This window comes from Nicotiana tomentosiformis, chromosome 6, assembly GCF_000390325.3.
Source record: "Nicotiana tomentosiformis chromosome 6, ASM39032v3, whole genome shotgun sequence".
NCBI classification, from domain to species: domain Eukaryota; kingdom Viridiplantae; phylum Streptophyta; class Magnoliopsida; order Solanales; family Solanaceae; genus Nicotiana; species Nicotiana tomentosiformis.
Window position 1 is genome coordinate 1,841,042 of NC_090817.1, and position 19,466 is coordinate 1,860,507.

Genomic DNA, 19,466 nt, shown 5'->3' on the forward strand with positions numbered 1-19,466 from the left:
CAAGATACAGGCCTGAAACTACAATGCCAGGTTCCTATGATCAATAACAATCAATCATCACAGCTCCGTCATTTTCCTTTTCAATGTTTCTGCTGTTGCTTTGCAATAGACTGCAGCCTGTGAGCAACATAGATTAACAGTAACAGAAAACAGAGAGAAAATAATCAAAATAGTTCTCAATGTACGGCGTTGGGTTAAACACACACACACATAATCAACAACAGTAGTTTTTTAGAACTAAAACACACACACACATATAATCGACAACAATTGTTTTTTAGAACTAAATTAAACTAGAAATTGTAGGCATGCCGGAGATGGTCAACCACCCTAAACGATCCCTTTTTTCCCCAATTGCCTCATTCTTTTAGCTAGAAGTTTGATGGAAATAGCGGCAAGGTTTCAAGAAAAACTGAATAACCCAAATGGGTTTCACCAAACAAGAGATGCTGGGTTCAAGTCCCCAAAAGTCCAGATCTTGGTTCGAGTCCCGAGAAGTTCAGATGTACTAGTTGGAAGTTAAGGCTCAGATCTGCGTAAAATGGGGCAAAGAGAAGACGACAACACGCCATGGCTGCAATATAACCGGTTTGCCCTACCAAGCTACGGGTCGGATTGTCTTCAACCCCGATTTATCAGCCCAGATTAGCAATATCATCACTGCCTCTTTGGAAAGATGGGAACTTTTCCGTAGTAGGCGTTTGGACAATTTCAAGCAATTTTTGACAAGCCATAGCCAAGATTAGAGGATATCTGGCTTAAGCTCAGAGAGGTCAGAAAACATGTACTAGTATTTCTGAAGAGGGTTGTTGGTTTTTTATTGATGAAGAAATCATAGGCCAAACAGAGGAGGCAACCACCCTCCAAGAATTCCCTTTTCTCTCTGGTGGCATCATTCATCTTACTGGGCTGAACCTCCATTTTTGTGTAGTAAAACATTCTATTTATAAGAGAGAATCTAATGGAAGCCTGTAGTCAAGAAAATAACCCTCCTTTTCAATGCTTTTTTGCTGCTTTGCTTGAAAAGGCAACCACACAGGAGCACAGTATTAACAAATAGAGAGACAGATGCATGCATACTCAGAAAGGGCTGTTCGTTTGGAGCAACATAGAAATCCTTGGCATGCCGGAGATGGTCAATCACCCTGAAATCACCATATTTCTCCAATTGCCTCATTTTTGAGCTAAAAATTAGACGGAGAACTGCATATGATAATTGGGTGTTCAAGAAAAAACTGAAGAACCCAACAGTGTTTTCCAGTTCAGAGAACGACCATCCATTCAAGACCATCAAATGGTTGTCATAACTTTTAGGGCTCAGATTCTTTCTTTTTATGAACCTGCAAAGAGAAAGGGACCACGCCATGGCTGCAGACACCGGTTTGCAGATGATGCCATACCGGGTCTCCCCGTCAAGATACGGGTCGTATTTTCTCAAATCTAGTGAAGGTGATGGCCCAAAAAGAAAGAAGCAAATCATCATAGCCCAGTATTAAAAGTGGCTACCCTGTGTGTCATTTCTACCTTGTTCTAAATACAAGGGGTCATAAAATCACTATTTGTGCAAATCAGCTGTTGTAGCAGCAGAAAAGAGCTTTAAGCTAATCCAAACACCCCCATAGTCCCTTTTCTTATCTTTTCCCTTTCTTTTTTCTCATGAAAGGGTTGTTGTTTTTTTATTAATGGAGAATGCATGGACATAGCAGAGAGGGGCAACTACCCTTTACAGAAAATCCCATCTCTCTAATGTCTCATTCTTTTTCTCGAAGGGCCGCCGCGTAGCATTATCATCACATCGTTAAATTCTCCCTGTTCTTACATTGATTTCTTGCTGTTTGGTTCATAAAACAGCCAAATAGCAGCACGAACAGGAGAAACAGAAGAAATTCCAGTAGCAACAACGACGACGACGACAATCTGGGTATCTAGAAAAGATCTGTTTTTAACACACATATACCATGTTTCTCCGGATATATATAACATGGGTTTCCACCCGAAGAGGTCCTGAGTTCGAGTCCTGAAACATCCTGATGGACTGTTTGGAAATTGAGGCTCAAATATGTAAAAAATGGGGCAAAGAGAAGGTGATCACGCCATGGCTGCAAAGAACCGGTTGCATGTGAAAGAGGAGCCACAATCACAAACCATCCGGGTTTGCCATGCCAAGGTACAGGTCAGATTTTCTCCATGCCCCAAATTTCAGCGTAGACTAGCAATATCATCACTGCCTCTTTCGAAAAATGGGAACTTTTCCATAGTTCTAGTAGGCGTTAGCACAAGTTCAAAAGTCCTCATCAAACAAACAGAACCTTCAGATCGGGGGATGTTTTGGACCAAAAACATTGTCTTAAGCTCAAAAGAAATAGTACCACTGCTATCAACAATACTTGCCTGCTTTCTTCTTCTGAAGAGGGTTGTTGCTTTGGTAGATGGAGAAATCATAGGCCAAGCAGAGAGGGCAACCACCCTCCATGAAATTCCTTTTTCTCCCAGTTGGCCTCATTCTTCATACTGGGCAGGAGTTCCATTTTGCTGTAGACTGCAAGAACCTGTAATTTATAATTAAATTAGTGGTGAGAGTTCAGAGCACTAATTAAATTAGTGGTGAGACTGAAACAGACACATAATACATATACACACATATACCTATGCAAAAAGAGCTGTTGGTTTGAGCAAAGAAGAAATCATAGGCATGCCGGAGATGGTCAACCACCCTGAAACATTCCCCATTTTTCTCCGATTCCCTCATTCTTTGAGCTAAAATGAACTGGATTTTCATCTGAGGTTCTGGGTTTTAATCGAAGGGGAGCCGTGGAGCACCAGTAAAGTTGTCTCCGCGTGACCTATAGGTCATGGGTTCGAGCCGTGAAATCAGCCACACAGGAAAGGGCTGCCTACATTACACCCCTGACCCTGCGTGAATGCACGATGCTTCGTGCACCGGGGTGCTGTTTTGGGTTCAAATCCTGGAAAGTCCACAGTGACTCATTGGAAGTTGAGGCTCAGATCTGTATAAAATGGGGCAAAGAGAAGACGACAACACCATGGCTGCAAAATGAACCAATTGAATGATCCGGGTTCGCCAAGATACAAGTCCGGCTTTCTCCATGCCCCAAATAACAGCCCAGATTAAGCAATATCATCACTGCCTCGTGGAAAAATGGAAACTTTTCCCTAGAAATTTGGACAGTTTCAAGACACAAATTGGAACATAGGGTGTACCAATGCTATCAGCATCACATCAATGGCAACAGAAAATTGCATGGTGTAGCTCAGTTGGTTAGAGCGTGTGGCTGTTAACCACAAGGTCGAATGTTCAATCCCTTCCTATAGCATTTCCAATCATTTATGCCCAGGGATTGAGCATAGTCGATAGATTGATTTGGCTTTACATGGAATCAGAAAAAATTTCTATCCATATATCTATCTATCAACAACAGTCAATGAAAAAGCAAAGTGCTTTTGGTTTTGAAATCATGGGCTTACCAGAGAAGAAAGAGTACCCATCTTCTCTGGCACCTCATTCTTTTGGTCCGAAACTTGAGCTAAAATTTGGACCAAACATTAACAGATTTCAAAGAACAAGAGGACCCGGGTTCGATTCCCTGAAATTTGAGGCTCAGATCTGCATTTTGATCAGGCAACCAAACCATGGCTGCAAAATCACCCGTCCATTTCCCAAGCCAAAATACGGGTTGGATTGTATCAATGCCCAATTTTGTCAGCCTAGAAATTGAACATCCCAGCCTCTAAACTCAAAATGAGGAAACGAAGCGTGCCAAACACACACACACAGAGATGCAAGTTTATGGCTGAAGCTGCTGATTGAAAACATATGAAGATTAAGCATTAATGCATTGCTTTTAAATGATCAGGCCGAGTATTTCATGAACAAGGGCTGTTGGTTTAGCTGCTAAAGAAAATCATTGGCACAAACAGAGAGGGACAACCACTCTTAGAAGAAAATCCCTTCCCTCTATTAGCCTCAATTCTCTCTCTAGGCTGACTTGTCATGGTGAATGTAGCATGTCTGACTTCAGATCAGAAGGTTGCGTGTTAGATTCACGTAGAGTTCAAATTGCCAATCATTAGGGTCCCAAACATTTTATATTAGACTGACATGAGCTTTAATGAAGTCACATGGAGAGTGAGGATTAATATAGGCTTGAGGCGCAGTTGTTGTTGTTGTATACCAAAGACACCCTAAGAGAATTTGAGGCTCGGATCTTTTGAGGAAAATAAGACGAAAATGAAGACATCGCCATGGCTGCAAATACCGGTTGAATGACACAAAAATCATTTTCCATCCGGGTTGCCCTGCCAAGATACACGTCCATTTGTTTTCTTTTTTTATTCATTTGCTCAGAGAAAGAACGAAGTCACCGCCATGGCTGCAATTCTGGATTGCCCAGCCAAGATACAGTTTCATTAGATCCCAAGCCTGACTTAAGATATTTTTCATCAGAATTGCTATGTTGACAGGTGGTAGTGGAGTAAGCAGCTAAGAAGCAGCCTAAGACGGCAAGAACATATACATGCATATTAATACTGCCCGAATTTGACCTCCATTTTACATCTTACCATTGGAAGGTCCAGCTAATTTCTCAAGCATACCTTTCTGGGCCTTTCATGCAGGGTTGTGAAAAGCGGTCGCTTCCTCGCTTGAAGCGAGAAGCGAAGCGAGGCGACCCTATAACCGCTTCTGCTATATGAAGCGACTCAGGTAGGCAAAAGCGTGCGCTTCCCACTAAAAAGCGAGAAGCGCTGAAACGAAGCGAGGCGACCGAAGCGAGCGCTTCTGAGTTTTAAACACCTGTCAACCTATTTAATTTAAAAAGAAAGGTGTTCTTTTATTAAAACGTACGACCAGCAGCAACAGAGAGAAAGAGGCGACTAGGGTTCCAAGTCTTGTACACTTTTCAACTTCAATATACGACCAGCAGCAACAGGTATGTGATTTCTCCTTCTCCTTCTCCTTCTCCTTCTCCCACTGTTTCAGCGTCCAAATAGCAGTGAAATGCTGGCGAATTTTTTTTTCCCTTCGGTTCTTCTTTCTCAGTCTTCTCCTCTTCGTTGAAATGCTGCCCAGTTCTTCTTTCACTGTTTTATGCTGCCCAGTATTTATTTTAATTTTTTTTTTAAAATTCCGCTTCACTTCAAAAAAGCGAGCGCTTCGCTTCTCGTTGTCGCTTTTCCTCGCTTCACGCTCTTCACAACACTGCTTTCATGCTAATGACAATATAAAGAACACACAAACTTCTAATCAAGAAAACCAGTTAGAGCAACCTTTATTTCCTTCTAGCAATGGAGAGTTTAAACAAGAAGCCAATGTGAACTTAAAGCAGGCTTCAGGCACTGAATTCAAGTCCAACATCTTGTTCATCATGTTCACTTTCCTTTAGATTTGGGTTTGCAGGAAAAGCAGCAACTTTCTATTTATATATCTATCTTTCAACCACATTCACTGAGATAGCAAAGTGTTTTTGGATTGAAATCTCTGAGAAGAAAAGGTACCCATCTTTTTTGATAAGGTAAAATTGTATTAATCAAAAGGGAGAGAACTCCCGTGTACACAAAGTATACCAAAGACGTAGAGAATTTACATCAGAACATGATTCTCTACAAAAGACGCCCAATCTTCTATACAAGTAGGGGCTAAGTGAGTGCACCAAAAAGCGATCAAAGATAAAAGGCTATTCTTAAGATGTGAAAAAGGAGACTCAATCTCCTCAAAAGCTCTCCTATTTCTCTCCCCCCATACTACCCACATGAGAGCTAACGGAGCGAATTTCCACGCCTTTTGCTTTCTTCTTCTACGGAAACCGCCCCAGCTATATAACATTTCCTTTACAGTGCTTGGCATCACCCATTGAACACCAAAGAGATTCAGGATTGCCCTCCACAAAGCTGAGGACACGGGGCAATGCAACATAAGGTGATCAACTTCTTCTCCTGAGCTTTTACACATGTAGCACCAACTAACAAGTGTAATTCCCCTCTTTCGGAGATTTTCAGCAGTCAAAATCACTCCCCTTGCAGCTAGCCATGTAAAAAAGCACACCTTCGTGGGCGCCCTAGGAATCCAGATCGAGGAGTATGGAAAAGTGGTCTCCTCTCTCACCAACATACTCTGGTAAAATGACTTTACGGTGAACAAACCATCGCCACGCAAGCCCCATCTCCAAGAGTCGCAGGATGGCTGGAGCATGTCTTGCCCGTATAGAAGTGCCAACAAAACTTGAAGCTCCGCAATCTCCCAATCTTGCATGTTCCTCCTGAATGAGAGGTCCCATACTACCCCTCCTTCATGCTCCTTGCGAATCTGTTGGACCATCAGTTCCTTCTGGTTTGAAACTCTGAAGACGTGGGGAAGAAGACCCTCAAAGGATCCTCTCCACACCACCTATGATTCCAAAAGCTGATTCTCCTTCCATCCCCCACCCTGTAAGTGATGTTGCCACTGAATGCTTCCCAATTCTTCATGATACTCCTCCACATGCCACACCCGAAAGGTGTTGTGATCGCCTTGGTCCTCCAACCCCCTCCCGTTGAATCATACTTTTCTACTATGACCTCCCTCCATAGAGCATGCTCTTCTACCCCGAATCTCCACAGCCACTTTCCCATTAAAGCTCTGTTAAATACCCGTAGATCTTTCACTCCAAGTCCACCCCACTTCTTTGGGGAAGTGACTGTTTGCCAATTCACTAGATGAAACTTTCTAGTTCCATCCGCCGCATCCCATAGAAAGTTCCTTTGGAGTCGCTCCAGTTTTTCTGTGATGCTCACCGGTGCTTGCAACAGGGATAAGTAATAGGTTGGCATACTCGATAAAGTGCTTTTGATAAGCACTTCCTTACCTCCTTTTGACAAATACCGTTTCTGCCACCCTGCTAATCTTTTTTCAACCCGCTCGATCACTGGATTCCAAACCGTAGTATCCTTATATGAAGCGCCTAAAGGGAGGCCCAGATAAGTAGTTGGAAGGGAGCCCACCTTGCATCTGAGAACACCAGACAAGGCATCAAAATTAGTAACCTCACCTACCGGGAAAATCTCACACTTGCCGATGTTGATTTTGAGTCCTGATACTAACTGGAACCACTGCAGGACCTGCTTCAGGTAGGTCAACTGATCCATATCGGCATCACAGAAAACCAGTGTGTCATCCGCAAAAAGCAAATGTGAGACTCTTCGGGCACTGAGCACCCCAATCGGAGCTGAGAATCCTCTCAAGAAGCCTCCGCCAGCCGCACGATCCATCATTTTGCTCAGAGCATCCATCACTAGAATGAATAACATGGGGGATAAGGGGTCACCTTGCCTGAGACCCCTGGAGCTGCCAAAGAAACCACACAGGCTACCATTAACCAGGACAGAGAATCTGACTAAGGAAATGCAAAACTTTATCCATCCCCTCCATCTTTCCCCAAACCCCATCCGCATCATAATGAAATCCAGGAACTCCCAATTGACATGGTCGAAAGCCTTCTCAAGATCTAACTTGCATAGTAAGCCGGGTTCTCTATTTTTCCTTCTGGAGTCTACAAGTTCATTTGCCACCAAGGCAGCATCCAAGATCTGCCTACCTTCCACAAACGCATTCTGGGAGGATGAAACAGTCATGTCAAGAACCTTCTTAAGTCTGTTGGAAAGCACTTTAGAAATAATCTTGTAAATGCTCCCCACGAGACTAATAGGCCTGTAGTCTCTGATACAAGATGCACCTTCTTTCTTAGGCACAATAGTAATAAAGGAAGCATTGATACTTCTCTCGAAAACACCATTCGCATGGAAATATTCAATGGCTTCCATCAACTCTCCCTTGATGGTGTCTCAAAAGAGCTGAAAGAAAGCCAATGAGAAACCATCAGGCCCGGAGGCCTTATCACCAGCACAAGACGACACAGCCTCGTGCACCTCCTTCTCCTCGAAAACCCTTTCTAGCCACTTTATGTGATACCTCATTTGTTTGAACTTTGATCTTTAGCTAGAGTTAGAATTTCAAAGCACAAGAGGTCCCAAGTTTGATTCCCAGAAATCTAAGGCTCATATACTGAATTTTGCCCGAACAAAGAAAATGCAAACAGGCCATGGCTGCAAAATCACCGGTTGCATGCAAAAGAGACAAATAGAGAGCCTCAAATGCAGGCCATCCAGGGATTTGCCAGGCCAAGATACGGGTCAGATTGTCCTCAATGCCCGATTTTGTTAGCCCTGAAAGTGAGATTATTATCACTGCCTCTTTGTTACAATTACTCAAAAGGAGGAAACAGAAACACACACACACACACACACACAGAGATCTATGGCTGAAGCTGCAGACTGAATAGCTGTTTGTATTTCATGAACAAGGGCTGTTGGTTAAGTAGCTAAAGAAAATCATTGGCACAACAGAGAGGGGCAGCCACCCTTGACAGAAAATCCCTACTCTCTCTTAACCTCATTTCACTTTCTCGGCTGAATTATTTTTTGGAAAATTCTTGGTTCCATCCTGAAAATTTCCCAACTTTTCTTTTCTCATATGGATACATCGGTAACCAAATACTGATTTCATCATGATAAATATTTCCAACATACCAAAGACAAACAGTAAAATTGAGGCTCAGATCTATTGATAAGACAAGAAAATAACGTCATCGCATGACTGCAAACCGATTGCATGACATAAAATCACTAGCATCCGAGTTGCCCCGCCAAGATATGGGTCCGTTTATTTCTCTTTCCCATTGTTTTGCGCAGAAAAGAAGAAAGTATCATCACAGCCTCAGTTTCTTTTTTTTCTTTCCCCCTTTTTTTTTTTTTGGGGGGGGGGGAGGGGGGAGGGGGGAGGGGGAGGAGTTGAAGAGATGAATTTAGTAAAACTCCTAAACATAAGGACCATTTGAGTCAAAACCTTACAACAAGAACCAGTGTACCAATGGCTGAGTGGTTAATGTTAGGACAAAAATTTCAACAGGGTGTTAATGCAATTTCCCTGAGATTTAAAAAGCTGTTTGATATTTTCTTTTTTTATGAGAAATCACTGGACTTGGAGAGGGGGCAATCACCCTTGTAGACTCCTCCTCTCTGCAAGCCTCATTCTTCTTTATCTATCATCGGCATGTGGCAAAGCTAAGTCTTCTAGAGCACCAACCCTTCTACTTTTTCCCTCTGATGAATACTTATTTACTGCTTAGCTTTAAAATAGAAGGGTGTTTTGGTCTAGTGCTACATAAATTTGAGGCTCAGATTTTGCATTTTGATCGGGAAAAGTGAAGGGAACCACGCCATGGCTACAAAATCACCAGTTGCATGCACAAGAGGGGATTTGCCAGGCCAAGATACAGGTCAGATTGTCTCAATGCCTGATTTTGTCAGCTCAGATACTGAAACATTATTATCATCAGTCATCACTGCCTCTTTTTTAACCTGATATTTCCCAACTTTCTTCTTCTCAAAGGTACATATCAGTAACTAAACACTGATTTCATCATAGAGAAACATTTTCCTTCATACCAAAGAGACTTCTTTAAAAACAATATAATACAATGGGTAACAACCATCCAAACAAGCTATTAAGAGTGAGGCTCAGATCTGTCTATAAGACAAGAGAATACTCGCCATCCGGGTTGCACTGCCAAGATACGGGACCCTGTATTTCTCTTGCTCATTGATTTACTCAGATAAAGAAGAGAAGTAAGTATCATCACCGCCTCAGTTTCTTTTTCTTTTTTGGTGAGGAGTTGCAGAGATGAATTTAGTACACCTCCAAAATTTAGTACAGCCCATTTCAGGTGATCTGCGAAGATCAACATCAGTTATGGCCTTCTAAATACAAGGCAATAAAAGTGGCTATTTGTTTAAATCAGCTGTTGTAGCAGCAGAAGCAAAAGCAGAGAATGGAAAAGTATAGTCCCTTTCCGCAAAAAGCAAATGTGAGACTCTTCAGGCACTGAGCACCCCAATCGGAGCTGAGAATCCTCTCAAGAAGCCTCCACCAGCCGCACGATCCATCATTTTGCTCAGAGCATCCATCACTAGAATGAATAACATGGGGGATAAGGGGTCACCTTGCCTGAGACCCCTGGAGCTGCCAAAGAAACCACACAGGCTACCATTAACCAGGACAGAGAATCTGACTGAGGAAATGCAAAACTTTATCCATCCCCTCCATCTTTCCCCAAACCCCATCCGCATCATAATGAAATCCAGGAACTCCCAATTGACATGGTCGAAAGCCTTCTCAAGATCTAACTTGCATAGTAAGCCGGGTTCTCTATTTTTCCTTCTGGAGTCTACAAGTTCATTTGCCACCAAGGCAGCATCCAGGATCTGCCTACCTTCCACAAACGCATTCTGGGAGGACGAAACAGTCATGTCAAGAACCTTCTTAAGTCTGTTGGAAAGCACTTTAGAAATAATCTTGTAAATGCTCCCCACTAGACTAATAGGCTTGTAGTCTCTGATACAAGATGCACCTTCTTTCTTAGGCACAATAGTAATAAAGGAAGCATTGATACTTCTCTCGAAAACACCATTCGCATGGAAGCATTCAATGGCTTCCATCAACTCCCCCTTGATGGTGTCCCAAAAGAGCTAAAAGAAAGCCAAGGAGAAGCCATCAGGCCCGGGGGCCTTATCACCAGCACAACACGACACAGCCTCGTGCACTTCCTCCTCCTCGAAAACCCTTTCTAGCCACTCGTTGTCTCCCTCCCCTATATGGTTGAACTCTATTCCCCCAAAGTCGGCCTCCAACTAACTTCCTCTTTATATAAGTTCTCATAAAACCCCGCTATTGCCCCTTTTACCTCCTCCTCTCCCTCAATCCTCACCCCATCCACAACTAAGGACTCTATGAAGTTTCTCCTTCGATTTGCGACCGCCACCCTATGGAAATACTTGGTATTCGAATCCCCCTCCTTTAGCCAGAGCGCCCTCGATTTTTGCCGCCAACTAGTCTCCTGAGCTATTGCTAACTCGACTATTTCCCTCTTAAACTCCCCCAATCTCTCTTTCTCAAATTCGTCTAACTCTCCCGCCCCTTCCCCTCTTTCTAAATCCCCCAATTCATGCATAAGCTCCCTCATTTTAACTTCTACCCTCCCAAAAACCTCCTTATTCCACCTAATAATATCTCCCTTGAGCAATTTGAGTTTCTTCGAAAGACGGTATGAAGGTGTCCCTGATACCCCATAGCTTGTCCACCATTCTTTCACCTTGTCACAGAATCCTGACACTTTCAACCACATGTTTTCGAATCGGAAGGGAGCACGCACCCCCCTCCCTCTGCATCCATCTAGCAAAATAGGCAAATAATCTGAAGTCAACCTAGGTAAAGGAATCTGCAGCACATTCGGCACTAGCTCATCCCATGAGGGATATGTCAGGAATCTATCAATTCTAGACCTTGAGTTGGAATCCTCCGCCCTGGCCCATGTAAACCTTTCCCCTGACAGAGGAAGGTTAATGAGAAAGTGATCATTGATGAAGTCAGAAAACTCCTCCATGGCCCTAGAAATCACACTACCCCCTCCTCCGGAAATCTAATAGTGTTAAAGTCTCCCCCTAGAACCCATGGAATGTCCCATTCCCCCATAATATTGGCCAGTTCCTCCCAGAAAGACACCTTGGACCCTTCCCCTACCGGCCCATACACTCCCCTAAATCCCCACTCCACCCCACTCACTCTATCTTTGACGAGAGCTGCCAAAGAGAAAATTTCCTTCCTAATCTCCTTTACCTCCAAGCTTCTATCATCCCACATAAGTAGGAAGCCCCCGGCACTTCCCACTCCTGGGACCCAGTCATATTTCACCCAGCTACCTCCCCAGACACTTCTCACAATCGCATCCGACAAAACTTCCATTTTGGTCTCCTGAAAACAAACTAGGTTGGCACCCCACTCCCTAACTCCCACTTTGATGATGGCCCTTTTGTTTGGGTCATTTATCCCCCTCACATTCCATGAAAGAATCTTAACTTCCATAAGCAACAATAGCCCCCATTTCCCCACCCACCCCTAGCCGAGGTCCCTTTCTCTTTGTCACACACTCGCCCCCTTCTCTGATACATCACTACATCCCCTAAGTTATTTTGCTTAACACATTTACCCAACTCCCTCCCTGCACCTTCGTAAAGAGATTGTTGCTCAATCTCCCTCAACAGTTCTAACACCCTATCTTCCTTCCCTTCAACAGAAACACCTAGAAACTTCCCAAAGTTTAATAGTTTATCCTCCATCCAAAAAGACATTTCCCCTCCTCCGATCCTTGACGAAATTGGGCAGGCTTCTTCTATATGTGCCCTTTCCTTGCTACTACCAGAGGAATACAAGACCATATCATTGCTAGCACTAGGAGTTTTAACCTCCGAAAGGGTCTCACTGTTTCCTTGGGGGTCAGCAACCTCTGAAATTAACACCCCGCTGCTATAGGAATGTCCAGAACCATCAGTAGGTAGCATGGCGGAAGAGAGCACGGAACCCTTGGCGGCATATTAACTGAAAATACTGGTCCGACACTAACATCAATTGGGGCATGCTCAACAATCTCCCTAGAAGAAGAAGAAGAAGATTTAAGTGTGGCCTCGGCACAGCTAAGCCCAGGAGCTGGTGAGGGGTTCATGGCCGGGTCCATCAAAGGCGGGGGGCCGTGGATTAACAGTACCATCCTTAGCCGGTTCTGCCCCTGCAGCAGCGGCCACCGTAGAGGGGCACATGTCACTAGAGCTCGGTGAAGATGTGCCACTGTGTAAAGCACCTTGGCCAGAGGAAGGAGGAACGATTGTTCCCATATGCTTAGGAGCCTTATCATGCGCATCTTTAGATAAACTGGGCCCTTAGGATCAATTCTAATGGAATTGGGGAAAGTTGTTGGGCTCATGTGAGGAGGCCCAAGCCTATACTTGCTGAAAACATGCCCGGCCCTACGATAAGTAGAAGAGGACCGTCCCATTCTGCCTTTCCAGTCCGCCTCACTGACCCATTCACGTCTTCTCCTCCTGTTAAAATTGTCTTCCTCCCCCGATTTCAAACCTCCCGTCTCTTCTCGATCTAACGTTTGATTCCGGCTTAATCCAGTGATCCGGTGAACTCTCCCCTCCCCTCAGAGACTAATTTCCCCTCCCCTCCCTTATATCTGACCTTCCCTTTTCTTCCGTCGCTATCGCAGGCATAAAGATAGGGCGAAATTCAGGGCTCAACCAAACCCTATAACTCAAGTAGCCATCTTCCACCACAGTGGAGACAGGGATTCTGCCCCCTTTCCTCACCACAATCCTCACTCGTGAGAGATCGTGTAAACTGCAAGTGACATCAATAAAATCCCCACAGATTTCCCCTATCTTCTTCAATAGGTCAAGACACCAAAGATGCCCCGGGAGACCCATCATGTTGACCACCAATGTTTCGCCAGTGAAGCGAGGATCAAGACACCCATCATGCTCCACCCATTTGTCTAGATTTAAAAAGTTCCCATCGAACCACCTGTTTCCTCTGACAAGAATTTCCGAAGCTTGAGAGTTGTCAACAAAACGAAAGAGATATTGAGTGTCCCCCAATTGCGATATTTTCAGCCCGTCCTTGACGTTCCATGCCTCTGCTGCCCAGTTCCTAACAGCCTCCGGAGAACCAACCCATTTGGAGAAAGACCCAATGAGACTAGATTCCAAGAAACCCTTGCGCCTGAGGGTGTGCTCCTCGGACAGCGAGAAGTGCGGCTCTTGTCCTACGTCGAGCTTTCGATGGCATCTTCCCCCAAGTTCTAGGGCTGGCCAAGAGACAGCTTTCATAAAAGACATGTTTTCCAGTTTTCTAGATTCTAGAGAGAAAAAAAGAGTTTCTCTCTGTACAATCCATCATATTCTAAATGTGGTTGTCCCGGAAAAAGCCTCAATAGTCGGGATAACAGTATCCACAGTGGGTGAAAGCAGTATATATGAAGGGAGGAAGGTTTTCTCGTACTGAACAAAGGAAACAATCGTCAGAAACTGGGGTTTAAAGGCCGGAAAAAGAAAAAGTCGTCGGAATTTGGTGAAACTGGCACGGGATGGCTCGGAAATGCCTCGAGAAGAGGCTGTCTGAAGAAAAAAATTTGAAAAGTCGTCGGAAAAGGCCACACGCGCCGGCGCGTGGCTGAAAGCTCGCCGGAAAAACAGGCGAGTTGGCGGCGCGTGAGAGCTCAGTTGCCGGAGAAATTTACTGGGGTTTGGACGCGGGGAGCTTGGCTCTTGATGGGTGTGGTGGAAAATTAGGAAGAAGAAGAGATGGAAGAGGCTCGGCCATAGGAAGCGTTGTTGCGAAGGCACTGTTGCGATGCACTGTTGCGATTTCAAAGAGCCATTTGTTCAGGTGAATAATAATACAAGAAGAGTATAGTCCCTTTCACGGGGGCAGATACTCAACAGATGTTTGGATGGTTTGTTTTTCGCTTTTTTTCCTCAAAGGGCTGTTGGTTTCATGAATGGAGAAATCATGGACATAGCAGAGAGTGGCAACCACCCTTTACAGAAAATCCTATCTCTCTGATGTCTCACTCGTCCTTTCTGGGCTAAATTTGGGCTAAAATTAATAGATTCCAAAGAACAAGAGTACCCAGTTTCAATGCCCAGAAATTTAAGGCTCAGATCTGCACTTTGATCTGGCAAAGAGAAGGCAACCACGCCATAGCTGCAAAATCACCAGTTGAATGCACAAGAGAAGATTTGCCAGGCCAAGATACGGGTCAGATTGTCTCAATGCCTGATTCTGTTAGCCCAGAAAGTGAGACATTATCATCACTGCCTCTTTTGTAAAATTACTCAAAATCAAGAAAAAGAAACATATACACACAAACTAGTTTCTTAAAATCAAGACTTACACGAGCCTTATTAAAAAGTCTCCACACATACTGAGGTCTATGGTTCATAGCTTCTGTTTCTGAGTATTTCATGAACAAGGGCCGTTGGTTTAGTAGCTAAAGAAAATTATTGGCACAACAGAGAGGGGCCACCACCCTTAACAGAAAATCCCTTCTCTCTCTTAATCTCATTTCTCTTTCTGGCCTGACTTCTTTTTGGAAAATTCTTGGCTTTCACCTAAAAATTTCCCAACTTTTCTCCTCGTATGGATAAATTGGTAAACAAATACTGATCCATCATGAACAAGGGCTGTTGGTTTAGTAGCTAAAGAAAATTATTGGCACAACAGAGAGGGGCAACCACCCTTAACAGAAAATCCCTTCTCTCTCTTAATCTCATTTCTCTTTCTGGCCTGACTTCTTTTTGGAAAATTCTTGGCTTTCACCTAAAAATTTCCCAACTTTTCTCCTCGTATGGATAAATTGGTAAACAAATACTGATTCATCATGATAAATATTTTCCATCATAGCAAAGACACCATAAGAGAAAAAATAAGGCTCAGATATGTTGAATTGAAAATATGACAAGAGAAAGAAGACAGCACCATGGCTGCAAGCACCGGTTGCATGAGAGGAGATCACTCGCCAACCGGATTGCCCCGCCAAGATACGGGTCCCCTTATTTTCTTGCTGGATTGAGTTTCTTAGAGAAAGAAGGGAAAGACTATTATTATCATCACAGCCTCATATTTTTGTCAAGTATATGTCTATCCATCAGCTACATTCACTGAGAAAGCAGAGTGTGTTTGAATTAAATTCATGGGCACCTGAGAAGAAAAGGTACCCTTATGTGATACCTCATTGTTCTTTTCAGTAGCTTGAGCTAAAAGCTGGAGCAAACGTTAATGGATTTCAAAGCACAAAAGGCCGGAGTTCAATTCATAGAAATTTGAGGCTCAAATCTGCATTTTGCATGGACAAAGAGAAAGGCGACCACGCCATGGCTGCAAAATCACCAGTTGCATGCAAAAAAGAGAGCCTCAAATGCAGGCCATCCGGGGATTTTCCTAACCAGGATACGGGTCGGATTGTCCTCAATGCCCGATAAGTGAAATATTATTATCATCACTGCCTCAGAAGAAAATCAAAATAATTGCGGAAATATGACACTTTTTGGGTGGTCTTTAACTTTTGATCCCCGCTTGCCCCATGGGAAAAACTTCAAGGTCAAAAGCTAAAAGTGTTGCCCATGGGGTAAGTGAGGTGCAACACTTGTTAAACTTGAAGTTCTGCCCATGGGGGCAAGCGGGGAAAAAATTTTGAAGATCATCCACTTTGAGGGTTAGTTGTGTGACCCTCAGAAAAAGGCTAGTTGTGCAAATTCCCCATAAGCAACACTGAGATCTATGACAGAAGCAGTAAGAGTAAAATAAAGGCTCAGATATGTTGATAAGACAAGAGAATGAAGACATCGCCATGGCTACAAACACCAGTTGCATGACACAAAGATCACTTGCCATCCGGGTCGCCCCACCAAGATACGGGTCCCTTAATATCTCTTGCCCCGTTGGTTTTTTTTCTCAGAGTAAGAAGAGAAGACAATCATCACAGCCTCTGAATTCTCTCTCATCGGCTTTTCTACTTAAATTCAGCTAATCCAACGGGCTCTTGGTTCAACTCCTTAACATAAAGGACCATTTTCACTTGAAAAAAAACTTCACTTATTTCCGGAATTTCACAATTCCTATTTCCAAACGCCCACTTAAAGGGTTCTTTGATTTTTGTTTCATATGAGAAGTCACTGGAGTTGCAGAGAGAGGGGCAACCACTCTTTGAAGAACTCCTCCTCTCTGCAAGCCTCCCCACTCCTCTCTGAGATTTTGTGTCTGCTTATTGCTCTTCTCAAAGTCAGACTTTTAAAGCAATTTGAGGCTCAAATTGCTTTATTTTGATCGGGCAAAGTGAAGGGAATCATGCCATGGCTGCAAAAACACCGGTTGCATGCAAAAGAGAGAGCCTCAATTGCAGGCCATCCGTGTCTTTGCCAGGAAAGATACGGGCTGGATTGTCCTCGATGCCAGATTCTGTTAACCCACACAGTGCATATTATCATCACTGCCTCACGAAAGGCTGTTTGCGCAAATTCCCCGAAAACACAGACTGAGATCTATGATTGAAGCAGTAGATTGAAGAAAATCCATGCATATGCTTCAATGATCATAGCTGTTGTTTCTGTGTATTTCATGAACAAGGGCTTTGGTTTAGCAGCTAAAAAAATCATTGGCACAAAAGAAAGGGGCAACCACTGTTACAAGAAAATCCTTCCCTCTATTAACCTCATTTCTCTTTCTGGGAAGACTATTAGGAAAATTTCCCAACTTATCTTTTCTCAAATGAATACATTAGTAACCAAACACTGATTTCATCAGGAAAAATATTTTCCATCATACCAAAGACACCCTTTTAAATAACAATACAATAGGCAACAACCATCCAAACAAGCTATAAGAGTAAAATTGAGGTTCAGATTTGTTGATAAGACAAGAGAATGAAGACATCGCCATGGCTGCAAACACCGGTAGCCATCCGGGTTGCCCCGTCAAGATACGGGTCCCTTTATTTCTCTTGCCCCAAGAAGAGAAGAAAGTATCATCTCAGCCTCAGAACTCTCTCTATTTCTCTCTTCTTTGTGAGGAGTTGTAGACATGAGTTTAGTTTAACTCCCATTTGAGTCAAAATTCACATGGTGTGAATTATTTTTCCTTGAAAATTTTCTTTTAAGAGACAAGCCATCAGAACAACATAACATTACGTAACGCCTTGGTTTACAGTTTAAAGGACAATCAAAGTTTTGTACATCAATCGACGATAAAGAATAACAATGGAAGTTATACATATCACCTTATCAAGGCACCTTTGGCTAACAAGAAATTTTTGGGGATTTTGGTCATTCTGATGCTTTATCTTAAAGTAAGGATCAGAGATCAATGTATTCCAAAATTTTGAAACACGTTTGAATCGAAGAAGAGATCACGCAGGTAACCTGCTGAGGATGCCCATAATTATTTCCTCTTGGAAGTGAATTCCCTTTTGTGTCATCTTTGGAGTTTCTCTATTTGCTTCAATTTGAATGCTAGAGTTTCTCTTTACTTTGCAGTTGGAAGCAATGGTTGTTTGAGATTCATAGGGCTATTTGATTCTTTTTTCTAGGAGGTCACTGGAGTTGCAGAGAGGGGCAACCACCTTTGTAAAAATCCCTCCTCTCTGCAAGCCTCCTCTCTTCTCTCTGAACTTTTGTGTCTGCTTATTGCTCGTCTCAAAGTCTTTTAAAGCACCAAAACATTTAAAGGGCTGTTTGATTCTTTTTTTTTCCATATGAGAAGTCACTGGAGGCTCAGATTCGCCTTCTCTCAAGCATAAGCTAAACCTCGTCATGGCTGCAAGCTTAAGAAGCCTTAAGCTGCCACGCCAAGATACGGCAAAGCTCAACCATCTGATGAGTAAAGAATGAAAATCTTCAATGCCCCATTTGAACTTATTCTCGCTAAAGAGTGGTTTGACAAACAGGAAATTTTGAGTGATCATTGGCTGCTGAGAATGCCAGAGAGGGGCAGCCACTCAAAGAACTCCCCAAAACTCTCTGAATCCAGCAGCCTCAGATTGACTGAAACATGTTTCCTCCATATCAAGTACAGCCAAACTAAGATGACGGAAGAGGAGGCTCAGATTTATATTTATGCTCATGCAAAGATAAGTCCAGCCACGCCATGGCTGCAAATGGCCCAAGTTGCATGTAATAAAAATGCAAGCATCCGGGTCATTGCCCCGCCAAGATACGGGCCGGGTGCTCTCTATGCTCAATGACTAGCTCAGAATGATAGATAGAAATATCATCACGGCCTTGATAAGGCACTATTTTGCACTTTTTTCTCATAAAATTAGAGCGTGTAAATGACTTTTCCGGACAAGTTTGGGGACAATTTATATATATTCCCTATGTCACATCAATGTGCATACAGGCTCAGATTTCAATTAAATAAGGCATTGGGTTTTATAATAGACCGCCATGACTGCAACCTCTCCGGAGTCCGGGCTACCCCGCCAAGATACGACTCTTATCATTTCAATGCCTAACTCAAATTGCTCAAGAAAAGCTTTATCTTACAATGATTTCTTGACGTTTTGTTAAAAAAAAGCACGACAGCAGCAAGAGGAGAAACATAAGATGCAGCAGCAACAAAAACAACATGGTTATATGAAAAAGATCGATTTGTTGCACGCATACCACATTTTTCAAAGCGCCAGATTTGAGGCTCAGATACTGCATTTTGCTCGGACAACGTGCAGGCAACCACGCCATGGCTGCAAATCACCATTTGCATGCACAAGAAGGGATTTGCCAGGCCAAGATATGGATCTGATTGTCCTCAATGCCCGATTCTGTAAGCCAAGAAAGTGAACAGAATTATCATCACTGCCTCACAAAAGGCTATTTGTGCAAATTCCCCCAAAAACACACACTGAGATCTATGACTAAAGCAGTAAGAGTAAAACTGAGGCTTAGATGTGTTGATAAGACAAGAGAATGAAGACATGGCCATGGCTGCGAACACCGGTAGCATGACACAAAGATCACTTGCCATCCGG

General features: G+C 43.3%; 1 long non-coding RNA gene and 1 other non-coding gene across 2 annotated transcripts in view; both read left to right on the top strand.

The window, feature by feature from the left end:
• The window catches only part of LOC138893254 (uncharacterized), a 48,854-nt gene that overhangs the window by 20,902 nt on the left and 8,486 nt on the right, over positions 1–19,466 (top strand). The window lies entirely within an intron of this gene.
• On the top strand, positions 3,261–3,335 carry TRNAN-GUU (transfer RNA asparagine (anticodon GUU)). Its single transcript has one exon. It is a non-coding gene; the product is annotated as a tRNA-Asn (tRNA).